Source organism: Oncorhynchus mykiss, chromosome 7 (assembly GCF_013265735.2).
Source record: "Oncorhynchus mykiss isolate Arlee chromosome 7, USDA_OmykA_1.1, whole genome shotgun sequence".
NCBI lineage: Eukaryota > Metazoa > Chordata > Actinopteri > Salmoniformes > Salmonidae > Oncorhynchus > Oncorhynchus mykiss.
The window spans coordinates 83,552,520-83,564,646 of NC_048571.1; the positions used below are offsets into that span (position 1 = coordinate 83,552,520).

A 12,127-nucleotide genomic window follows, 5' to 3' on the forward strand; every position below is an offset into this window, starting at 1 on the left:
ATAGGGCACTACTTTTGACCAGAGCCCTATGGGTCCTGGTCAAAAGTACTGCACTACATAGGGAATATGGTGCAATTTGGGACACAAACATTGTTTTTTTTCCTTAATACCTGCGACTAAAAAAATACCAAAATAAGCAAATAGGATTTGAAGCCTGGCAAACTGGAATACTCTCTGGGAGTCTCCCTGGTCACTTGTCATTAGACACACTCTGATGGATTGCCCTCAACGTTCACAGTGTCATACTGAAAGACCTGCCATTCTTATTATTCTCTTGCTCTAGTTATTATACTATATTCTCTACATATCTCTTTCCCAGTCCCAGACAGTGCCTTTCATGTAAATTAACATTTAGTACAACCTCAGAAAATATCCCTATACCGAGATCACGGATGGGCAACTTCGATGGGGGACGCAAAAAAAAAAAAAAAAACTCATCATGCGCAACCACAGTGGCTCATGGGTATTTAAAAATTTTTTTTTATTTTTTTCTACCGGCCTACAAAAGCAGGCATGCGGCCCGTGAGTTGCCCATCCCTGACCTAGATGATATGAACAAAACGGCCCCTGATTATATATGACCGATACTGTAACCAGAAGGTTAAAATATACAGGCTCTATCTTCAATTACATTACATTATAATGTAATCTAGAATAAGAAAATGAATTACCACAGTGTATCACTATGGTATAGCACACCCAGTAGCCTATGTCAAACTACAGGCAGTACCCAGCTGTATGGTATGCATCACACTATGAAAATCTAGTTCAGGGAACATACCAAATTATTGCAGATTGCATTGTATAACTTTGAACCACATACGGAGTTCTTGACACTCAAAGAATTCCCATCAGACACCAGAAAATATTCATTTTTACTGTATAGTCCTCACATGTGCTAATCAATGTCCACTGGCTACACGTTAATAACACAGCCTAGCTAGCAAGAAACAAATCACAGCACCAAAACAAATAGACAGCAGATCAAATCTAAGTTTATTTTTTGTCGTGTACACAGATTTTCAGATGCTATGCCTGGTCTATTCAATTCAATTCTATTCTACTCTATTTTGTTTTAGGCTATTCTAGGCTAATCATGTTCGTGTGTGGTTCACTGTGGTAGCTTTCTGGAATTATATGTATATTTCTCAATAATTATTTTCCAATGGGCTACCTGTATGTGGACAATTTAACGCAATATGTATTGAATTCAAAAGAAAATCAATTTAGTTGAATGTAAACATTATATTTTTGAGCGGGTGAGATGATGAATGTTGATATCTAAAACCAAACAATTGAAAGCAAAATGTATAGAATCATTTTAAAGCGAGAGCAAAACTCTATGAAAATCTATTCAATATGATTGGTTGCTGGGAAAGTTTAACCGAAAACGATTTTTGCATTTGTTTTCAAATATTTTTTTGTAACATTTGTCATAGAGTTTTGCTTTCGCTTTAAAATGATTTACTTACAAGTTATTGGGTTTTTGCTTTTGATGTCTTATTTTTGTTTATAATTCTATACATTTTGCTTTCAATTATTTGTTTTTTGATTTCAACATCCATTACTTCACCCGCTCGAAAATATAATGTTTACATTCTCAACTTTATTTTTCATGTTCACGATTTATTTTATTTTGAATTGAATACATATGGCGTGAAATTGACCCCATACACAGTGAATTTGAGAAGGTTGGAAATAAATGAAGAGAATGTGGGGGCGGAGTAATTCGAGGCGCTGCCACCCTCCCTCCCTCTCCAGACCGGGGACGGGAATTCATTCCTACAGGCTCTCTTCTCAGACAGAGCTCAAAGACCTAGCTAGCAGACACTTAGTGTGCGCATCGGGGAGAGAGAGCAGGCTAAATGGGTGTAATTATACCTCTCTAGTTGATCCGGAAGGTTGTTTTTGCCACCTAGCTCGTCATGTGATTGCCCCTGGCTTCATATGCTTAGTTTTTTTTTGTAAACTTGATTTCCAGCCCAACAGTAGCTTACATACCATCGCAGAGAAGCCAAGTAGGACTTGTAATCTAATACCAGTGGCGCGTTTTTTAGTAGGTTAGGGCTGTTGCGTTCCAAAAAGGTGGTGGACCCGACACAAGCTTCGTGTGGAGACTGTCACTTTAACTCTAGGTCTAACGAAAAAGGCAACAGCCGAACGCAAGTAGACCTGACACCTTTGTTTTTTTAGTCGGAGACGTCCCGAGAAGGAGTGTCTCACTCCCAAACCAGTCTGTTCCCGTAGTGATCTTTTCAATCCCGCTACAAAGAAGAGGATTTCAAGGAATATACTATATGCGCAGATTAAAAGGTCAGTTCCCGATATAAGGGCTTTATATTTCTAAAATCTCTTATCTTGTCTTCTATGTGACATTCGATTCTTGGATCTACTGATCGAGTCTGCCTGCTCCGTCAGTGAAAGTGTTCAATTTCAGGATAAAAAGAAATTCAAGGAGATGGAGAGAGTGATAATTATTCCCCTCCCCTCTATGGATACAAATATGAGGGTACGGGCAACACACGACTGCGTTTGATATATATATATATACACACACACACACGCCATTTAGCTCGCCAAACGAGCATGGATCGGGCAAGAGTCTCAGTGTAGCGAGCTACTTCGTGCCATTAGCTACAGAATGGCAAACTTGTCAAAGTCATGACCAGAGATCTGGCTAGCGATCCAGCGTTGGCCGAGCTGGGTCCTCCGCGGCAGCGAGCTAATCATTCCGAGCCTTCTGCCCCGAGCCTTCTGCCTGCTGTTAGCTAGCTTCTATTTCAGACTTGTTTTGCCCCTTTGCAGCTGCTGGTGTTAGTCAAGTCGCTGCTGGTCGTGTCCTGGCTTTCAAAACGGGACTAAAAACAGGTGCATTGCCAGTAGATATGTGGTGACTGTTCGATATGGTGTTCGCTAGCTAATACCATGAATTGACTTTCTTTATTTCACCTAATATCATGGGTTTCGTGCAGTGCTTGACTTGGACAGGAGCTCACAGGAGCTTGAGTACTGGCACCTAAAATGTTCTACTGCCTGAGCTCCTGTTCCTCGAATATAATATTAGCTCAAATGTATTGTGGAGCTCCTGCGCGTAAATATAAACAGTACCGGAACCTATTTTAGTCCAAATCAGGCACTGGTTTCGTGGGTGAATTGGCTAGTTAATGTTTTTTAAAGCTATTGACATCACGTGCAAGGAATGTACAGAGAGATCTGCAAGGGCTGGCTATAGCGATAACTGTGTTATGTCAACATTATTACAATGGTTTGCTACTTTTCAGGGCCTGCCTTGCAAATGGTCCGAGGTTTTGTTGTTGTTTAATAGTTTATTAGATCACATTACAGTCACCAGAACTTATCTAATGTTGGATAGGATGGGTCTGTAGACGTATTGCTTATTTTCTCTTATAGGTAGAACAAATAGATGGGTTTTGTTGAATAAAGCCTACTGGTTGATGTTACCCAATGTTGTTACACGGTTGCCTCTGACTTGCTGAAAACATGATTCATCTAGCTAGATCCAATTCCACATTATGACAGGCTAGTGGGAGCCAGTAGCTATTTCTGTCATGTAGGTTTACAGCTGTTACATTGGCTTGCCTTGCGTTACGCGAGAGCGATACCCTTTTGAAAGCACCCGATTTAGTAACATTGTATCAAAAAAATGACAATACATCTTATTACGTTCATCACCGCTCTGTAACGTCATACCGCAATGTTACAATGTAGCGCAATTATCTCGCTACAGCTTGGCTATACTGTTTGATTTACAGGGAACATAACACGGGTGTATAATTGATTCAATGGTAAGAGTGTGTTGTAATGTTACCGTGGGATGTGTTTTAATATTTTACTCACGTACCAGTTCTCCATGGAGACGTTTGAAACCTTCCAGTTGGGGGATATCTATATTATTTCTATTGACCTAACGCAAAATGCTTTCTCTCAGTCTGAGGCTGAACGTACAGCATGGAAACGTTTATGGAGGATATCAAATACACGTTCATTCTGTTTTTATTTTTTTTACTCTTTTTAAATATTGTCTTGATAACCTCACCCTGTTGTAAGTGGATAAACTATAATTTGTTTGCTTTTCGAGGCATTGGTGTGGGAGCGTAGGCTGCTATTTTTAGGTTCCTTCTCAGAAGTGTGTCCCCCCCCCCCCAAGGTGCACTTAAACACTTAGGAAGAGCAATTGATTTGTGTTTTCACTGAACCCAATAGACACCCAGTAGATCAGTGTGTGTGTGTTTGTTTAGTGTTCTGATTCATGAGGGAATCATTCACATTTTATCATAGCTATTTAGATACTGTTTAAGTCCATCAACCTTGGCTACTTGCCTGCTAGGAGTGGCATCGTTGCATTCTGAAGCCTAAACTGTTTCTAATAATGGACAACAATGGCCCATATCGAGAGACAAGAGGTTTATACAATTATGCCTCAGCGTGTCCTATTTTCAAAAGTGTTGTTTTAAAAAAAAATGTTTTGTGGCTCTCTACTTTCGGTGGTTTCACTATTGGAGCCTATATATATTTATATATATATATATATATATATATATATATATATATATATATATATATATATATATATATATATATATATATATATATATATATATATATATATATATATATATATATATAAATAAATAAAATGATTTGGCTTGGCCAATCATTTCTATGCCTTCACTATTTCATGAAGCAACAGTGCGGTAGTTTTGTTCTGTAATTATACAATCCTTAAGTGCTTATAGTATAAACATGGAATTCCTTCTGGAAACTGAAAACAATATATGCGTCCCTAATGAAGCCCTATTACCTATGTAGTGCATTACACCCTTAGAAAAAAAAATTGCAATCTAGAACCTAAAAGGGTTCTTTCGGCTGTCCCCATAGGAGAACCCTTTGAAGATCCCTTTTTGGTTCCCAGGAGAACTCGTTTGGGTTCCATGTAAAACCCCTTTCACAGAGGGTTCTACATGGAACCCAAAGGGATTGTACCTGGAACCAAAAAGGGTTATCCTATGGGGATAGTCGAAGAACCCCTTTTGAAAATGTTATTTTCTAGGAGTGTACTTTTGACCAGGGCCCATAGAGGGCCCATAGAGGGCCCAGAGAGGGCCCAGAGAGGGCCCATAGAGGGCCCAGAGAGGGCCCATAGAGGGCCCATAGAGGGCCCATAGAGGGCCCATAGAGGGCCCAGAGAGGGCCCATAGAGGGCTCTGGTCAAAAGTAGCGCACAATGTATGATGGAATAGGTTGCCGTTTGGGTTGCAGAAACGTCATGTTTGCACACAGCATAGACTAGTAATATAGTAGTACCACCCCTCCATGACCCTAATACATCATGTAGTACCACCTCTCCATGACCCTAATACATCATGTAGTAATATAGTAGTACCACCTCTCCATGACCCTAATACATCATGTAGTACCACCTCTCCATGACCCTAATACATAATGTAGTAATATAGTAGTACCACCTCTCCATGACCCTAATACATAATGTAGTAATATAGTAGTACCACCTCTCCATGACCCTAATACAACATGACCCTAATACATCATGTAGTATTATAGTAGTACCACCCCTCCATGACCCTAATACATCATGTAGTAATATAGTAGTACCACCTCTCCATGACCCTAATACATCATGTAGTAATATAGTAGTACCACCTCTCCATAACCCTAATACATCATGTAGTAATATAGTAGTACCACCTCTCCATCACCCTAATACATCATGTAGTAATATAGTAGTACCACCTCTCCATGACCCTAATACATCATGTAGTATTATAGTAGTACGACCTCTCCATTAGCCTAATACATCATGTAGTACCACCTCTCCATGACCCTAATACATAATGTAGTAATATAGTAGTACCACCTCTCCATGACCCTAATACATCATGTAGTAATATAGTAGTACCACCTCTCCATCACCCTAATACATCATGTAGTAATATAGTAGTACCACCTCTCCATGACCCTAATACATCATGTAGTACCACCTCTCCATGACCCTAGTACATCATGTAGTAATATAGTAGTACCATCTCTCCATTAGCCTAATACATCATGTAGTAATATAGTAGTACCACCTCTCCATGACCCTAATACATCATGTAGTATTATAGTAGTACCACCTCTCCATGACCCTAATACATAATGTAGTACCACCTCTCCATGACCCTAATACATCATGTAGTACCACCTCTCCATGACCCTAATACATCATGTAGTATTATAGTAGTACCACCTCTCCATGACCCTAATACATCATGTAGTATTATAGTAGTACCACCTACCACCTCTCCATGACCCTAATACATCATGTAGTACCACCTCTCCATGACCCTAATACATCATGTAGTAATATAGTAGTACCACCTCTCCATTAGCCTAATACATCATGTAGTACCACCTCTCCATGACCCTAATACATCATGTAGTACCACCTCTCCATGACCCTAATACATCATGTAGTAATATAGTAGTACCACCTCTCCATGACCCTAATACATCATGTAGTATTATAGTAGTACCACCTCTCCATGACCCTAATACATCATGTAGTATTATAGTAGTACCACCTCCCCATTAGCCTAATACATCATGTAGTAATATAGTAGTACCACCTCTCCATGACCCTAATACATCATGTAGTACCACCTCTCCATGACCCTAGTACATCATGTAGTAATATAGTAGTACCATCTCTCCATTAGCCTAATACATCATGTAGTAATATAGTAGTACCACCTCTCCATGACCCTAATACATCATGTAGTATTATAGTAGTACCACCTCTCCATGACCCTAATACATAATGTAGTACCACCTCTCCATGACCCTAATACATCATGTAGTAATATAGTAGTACCACCTCTCCATGACCCTAATACATCATGTAGTAATATAGTAGTACCACCTCTCCATGACCCTAATACATCATGTAGTATTATAGTAGTACCACCTCTCCATGACCCTAATACATCATGTAGTATTATAGTAGTACCACCTCCCCATTAGCCTAATACATCATGTAGTATTATAGTAGTACCACCTCTCCATTAGCCTAATACATCATGTAGTACCACCTCTCCATGACCCTAATACATCATGTAGTATTATAGTAGTACCACCTCTCCATTAGCCTAATACATCATGTAGTACCACCTCTCCATGACCCTAATACATAATGTAGTAATATAGTAGTACCACCTCTCCATGACCCTAATACATCATGTAGTAATATAGTAGTACCACCTCTCCATTACCCTAATACATCATGTAGTACCACCTCTTCATTACCCTAATACATCATGTAGTACTACCTCTCCATGACCCTAATACATCATGTAGCAACATAGTAGTACCACCTCTCCATGACCCTAATACATCATGTAGTAATATAGTAGTACCACCTCTCCATCACCCTAATACATCATGTAGTAATATAGTAGTACCACCTCTCCATGACCCTAATACATCATGTAGTAATATAGTAGTACCACCTCTCCATGACCCTAATACATCATGTAGTAATATAGTAGTACCACCTCTCCATTACCCTAATACATCATGTAGTAATATAGTAGTACCACCTCTCCATGACCCTAATACATCATGTAGTAATATAGTAGTACCACCTCTCCATTACCCTAATACATCATGTAGTACCACCTCTCCATGACCCTAATACATCATGTAGTATTATAGTAGTACCACCTCTCCATTAGCCTAATACATCATGAAGGTGGTGATCATTATAATCGTGTGAACATGACAGATTACTTCCATAGACCCTTCGGTTCAGTGTTGATTCATAATTGTAGTGCTCTCAGGTGAACCTTGTCACATGATACGGGGTTTGAACTCTCTCTGTTCGTGTACATGTGTGTGTACGTGTGTGCACGTCTGTGTGTCTGTGTGTTTGTGTGTGTCATGGGGTAACGATGAATACACATACTCACACTACAGACACTCAGGACCCTGGTCTAAAGTAGTGCACTATAAAGGGAATAGGGTGCCAGAGTCCTACTGACCCTGGTCTAAAGTAGTGCACTATAAAGGGAATAGGGTGCCAGAGTCCTATTGACCGTGGTCTAAAGTAGTGCACTATAAAGGGAATAGGGTGCCAGAGTCCTATTGACCCTGGTCTAAAGTAGTGCACTATGAAGGGAATAGGGTGCCATTTGGATGCAGGTCTTTGTCTGCATCAGCACACAGGACGGTGTAGTAGTTCCCACTTCAGCTGGAGCGTTGGAGCCTAACCTACATACTCTGATGGTTGTAAATATCCTGTGGTGGGGTTGTCTTAAAGGCTATTGGGTAAGGAGTGGGAGGGAGACGTGATGATCAGTCAGGGGTGCTGCACTGAAGCACTAGAAAGCAACAAAGGTATACACTTTACACACTTAAAAAAAAAAAGAATTAAAAAGGTTAAAGTCTGTATTGTAAAATATATGTTCTCGATGACTTAGGCTTCCTGGTTAGGCCTAAATAAAGGCAAAATAAAAGGGTTATTTGGGGGTTATTTTGTTTGGTGAAAAAAATTGTTCCTCCTGGAACTACAAAGTTTTTTTTTTTATACCTACAGGGACAAGCTGATTATGGTTCTTGGTAGGCATACCTTTTGTATGGGTCCAACAGGAATATCTAAAGTTCTATGCTGGAATTCTATAGAATGTTAGAATGTCTCTTTAGAAGAAAACAACATTCTGATTCATCTGCCTTCGAGCTCTCTCCTGAGATGAGACACCCTGTTTAAACTAAGCTGGTTCCAAATGGTGCACAGGCAGACTTGTTTTACAAGGCCTGATGGAAGCATTGTGTGGTTTACTTTGTTTCTACTGTAGGCTAAAACGTTTATGTTTTTTCTGTCTTTTCTAATCGATATTCCTTCGAAGGCTTTTTTTGTTTTTTTTTACCTTAGCTTATTCAATATCTTTCAAAATGTTAATGGTTAGTGTAGTTGTATAGGCAGAATAGTCACAAAGGCGGGATGGATATTGGCTGAAAACACAGCATTAGTTAGCCTGGACTTCCAGACAGTGTGCATTGTAGCAGTAGAAGTAGAGCTACTGAACCACTGTTGACACTTTAATCTGACAGAGGACATTCTCTCTCTCTCTCTCTCCCACGGATCAGAAATGTGGATGAAGCATTTTCACAGTCTTTGGTTTCTCTTGTTTTCATGAATCATCCCACATCTTTATAGAATAAGAAACCGGGGCTCCAGACTGTAGTCACATTTTCCCTGTGCAAGTTACATTTTTACAAATGCTATAGCTTGTTGAAGCACAAAACTCTGAATTACAGCCAACACTCAAGCCAACATTTGGCAGGAAACAATTAGACCTAGTCTAGCAACTAAACCTCCACGTAGTATCTCTAAGAATTGGCAGGTTGTTAGAGCTGTGTTATTCTCCTCTGTTGTTGTTGTGTCTTTGTGTAACGTCCTGATTGTGTTTTTTGGAGTCATTACAACCATGTTATCCTATATTATCTGATCTCATCATTCTCTCTACAGATAATCCTCCGTCACTAATATTCTTAACTGAGAGCAGCTTTTAGCCTCGAGCCGCTCTGTCCACAGTGAGAAGCAGTAGCTCGACAGTAGTAGTGTAGTGAGATGCTTCATTCTCCAGCACTGCACAGCCAGTGGATAGAGGTGCTCTTTGACATCTGTGAATGGTCATGTTTGGAGAAGTGTGTGTGTGTGTGTGTGTGTGTGTGCGTTGAGATCTAGGTGAGAGGAGGTGGGTTTCGGGTAGCAATAGGGTAGGTGTGTGTGATTCTGAGCCTGATGTTGTAAGAAACACATTGTTTAGGTCTAGGGCCTCTATGTTTACTACTAGTGAAGGTAGCCAAGTGAATGGCCCGTTTTAACAATTGTAAAGCTAGGCTTAGTTCTAAATCAACCGAGTAACAACACACTGAGTTATCCAATCATTGTCTGTCCATATGGTAGCAGGTAGCCTATTGGTTAGAGCGTTGGTCCAGTAACCCGAAAGGTTGCTAGAACGAATCCCAGAGCTGACAAGGTAAAAATCTGTTAACCTATCGTTCCTAGGCCGTCATCGTAAATACGAATTTGTTCTTAACTGACTTGCCTAGTTAAATAAATAAAGGAGGCGTTTACATAGTCGTAAATGAACCAGAGCATCGCATTGATAATTAACTAAAACTCCCCTATATCCGGTAGCCTATAGTAGATGAAAGAGTCAGATATTGTTTCCAGGGTGAGGATGATTGTTTCCTGTTGTGTTCAACATGAAAGGGTGCCTGCTATGTAAGGTGTGGATCCCAAGTGGCACCCTATTCCCTATATAGTGCACTACTTCCCTATGAACCCTGGTCAAATGAAATGCACTGAATGGCAATTTGGGATGCAGGCATGGTGACTCTGGGTGAGGCTATCATTAGTACAGCTACATTAACACAACACCACTGGGACAACCCTGAATTGTTTCACTGGTTAGCCATTTTAACATCATGGAACCCTTTGTGTTTTGGGTGGGTACTATCAGTAACATACTGGTTAGCCATTTTAACATCATGGAACCCTTTGTGTTTTGGGTGGGTACTATCAGTAACTTACTGGTTAGCCATTTTAACATCATGGAACCCTTTGTGTTTTGGGTGGGGTACCATCAGTAACTTACTGGTTAGCCATTTTAACATCATGGAACCCTTTGTGTTTTGGGTGGGTACTATCAGTAACTTACTGGTTAGCCATTTTAACATCATGGAACCCTTTGTGTTTTAGGTGGGGTACCATCTGTAACATACTGGTTAGCCATTTTAACATCATGGAACCCTTTGTGTTTTAGGTGGGGTACCATCAGTAACTTACTGGTTAGCCATTTTAACATCATGGAACCCTTTGTGTTTTCGGTGGGTACCATCAGTAACTTACTGGTTAGCCATTTTAACATCATGGAACCCTTTGTGTTTTAGGTGGGGTACCATCAGTAACATACTGGTTAGCCATTTTAACATCATGGAACCCTTTGTGTTTTGGGTGGGTACTATCAGTAACATACTGGTTAGCCATTTTAACATCATGGAACCCTTTGTGTTTTCGGTGGGTACCATCAGTAACATACTGGTTAGCCATTTTAACATCATGGAACCCTTTGTGTTTTGGGTGGGTACTATCAGTAACTTACTGGTTAGCCATTTTAACATCATGGAACCCTTTGTGTTTTGGGTGGGTACTATCAGTAACTTACTGGTTAGCCATTTTAACATCATGGAACCCTTTGTGTTTTGGGTGGGTACTATCAGTAACATACTGGTTAGCCATTTTAACATCATGGAACCCTTTGTGTTTTGGGTGGAGTACCATCAGTAACATACTGGTTAGCCATTTTAACATCATGGAACCCTTTGTGTTTTGGGTGGGTACCATCAGTAACATACTGGTTAGCCATTTTAACATCATGGAACCCTTTGTGTTTTGGGTGGGTACTATCAGTAACATACTGGTTAGCCATTTTAACATCATGGAACCCTTTGTGTTTTGGGTGGGTACTATCAGTAACATACTGGTTAGCCATTTTAACATCATGGAACCCTTTGTGTTTTGGGTGGGTACTATCAGTAACATACTGGTTAGCCATTTTAACATCATGGAACCCTTTGTGTTTTGGGTGGGTACCATCAGTAACATACTGGTTAGCCATTTTAACATCATGGAACCCTTTGTGTTTTGGGTGGGTACCATCAGTAACATACTGGTTAGCCATTTTAACATCATGGAACCCTTTGTGTTTTGGGTGGGTACCATCAGTAACATACTGGTTAGCCATTTTAACATCATGGAACCCTTTGTGTTTTGGGTGGGTACCATCAGTAACATACTGGTTAGCCATTTTAACATCATGGAACCCTTTGTGTTTTGGGTGGAGTACCATCAGTAACTTACTGGTTAGCCATTTTAACATCATGGAATCCTTTGTGTTTTGGGTGGGTACTATCAGTAACTTACTGGTTAGCCATTTTAACATCTTGTTTGTTTTTGTGATCCTTTTTCATTCTTGTACAGTGATGCCAAATTAAAAGTTGAAGTTCCTTACTGTTCTATTATGGTGCTAAGGTACTAAGGTAG

The 12,127-nt window shown here is 40.0% G+C and overlaps 1 protein-coding gene and 1 long non-coding RNA gene across 3 annotated transcripts in view; one reads left to right on the top strand and one right to left on the bottom strand.

The window, feature by feature from the left end:
- The first annotated feature begins 1,763 nt into the window (after positions 1 to 1,763).
- The window catches only part of dag1 (dystroglycan 1), a 61,761-nt gene continuing 51,397 nt past the window's right edge, over positions 1,764 to 12,127 (top strand). Inside the window, exon 1 of one of the 2 annotated variants that reach the window (XM_021610760.2) lies at positions 1,764 to 2,313. The gene's annotated coding sequence lies outside the window, so the exon portion shown is untranslated. Of the gene's footprint in view, positions 2,314 to 2,707; positions 2,869 to 12,127 lie in introns of those variants that run through there. The other variant, XM_036984238.1, reaches the window with a different exon arrangement.
- LOC118965325 lies at positions 7,019 to 7,899 on the bottom strand. The gene is made up of 5 exons (XR_005052682.1): positions 7,696 to 7,899; positions 7,617 to 7,661; positions 7,234 to 7,312; positions 7,110 to 7,188; positions 7,019 to 7,075 (listed from the first exon to the last, which is right to left on the bottom strand). It is a non-coding gene; the product is annotated as an uncharacterized LOC118965325 (long non-coding RNA).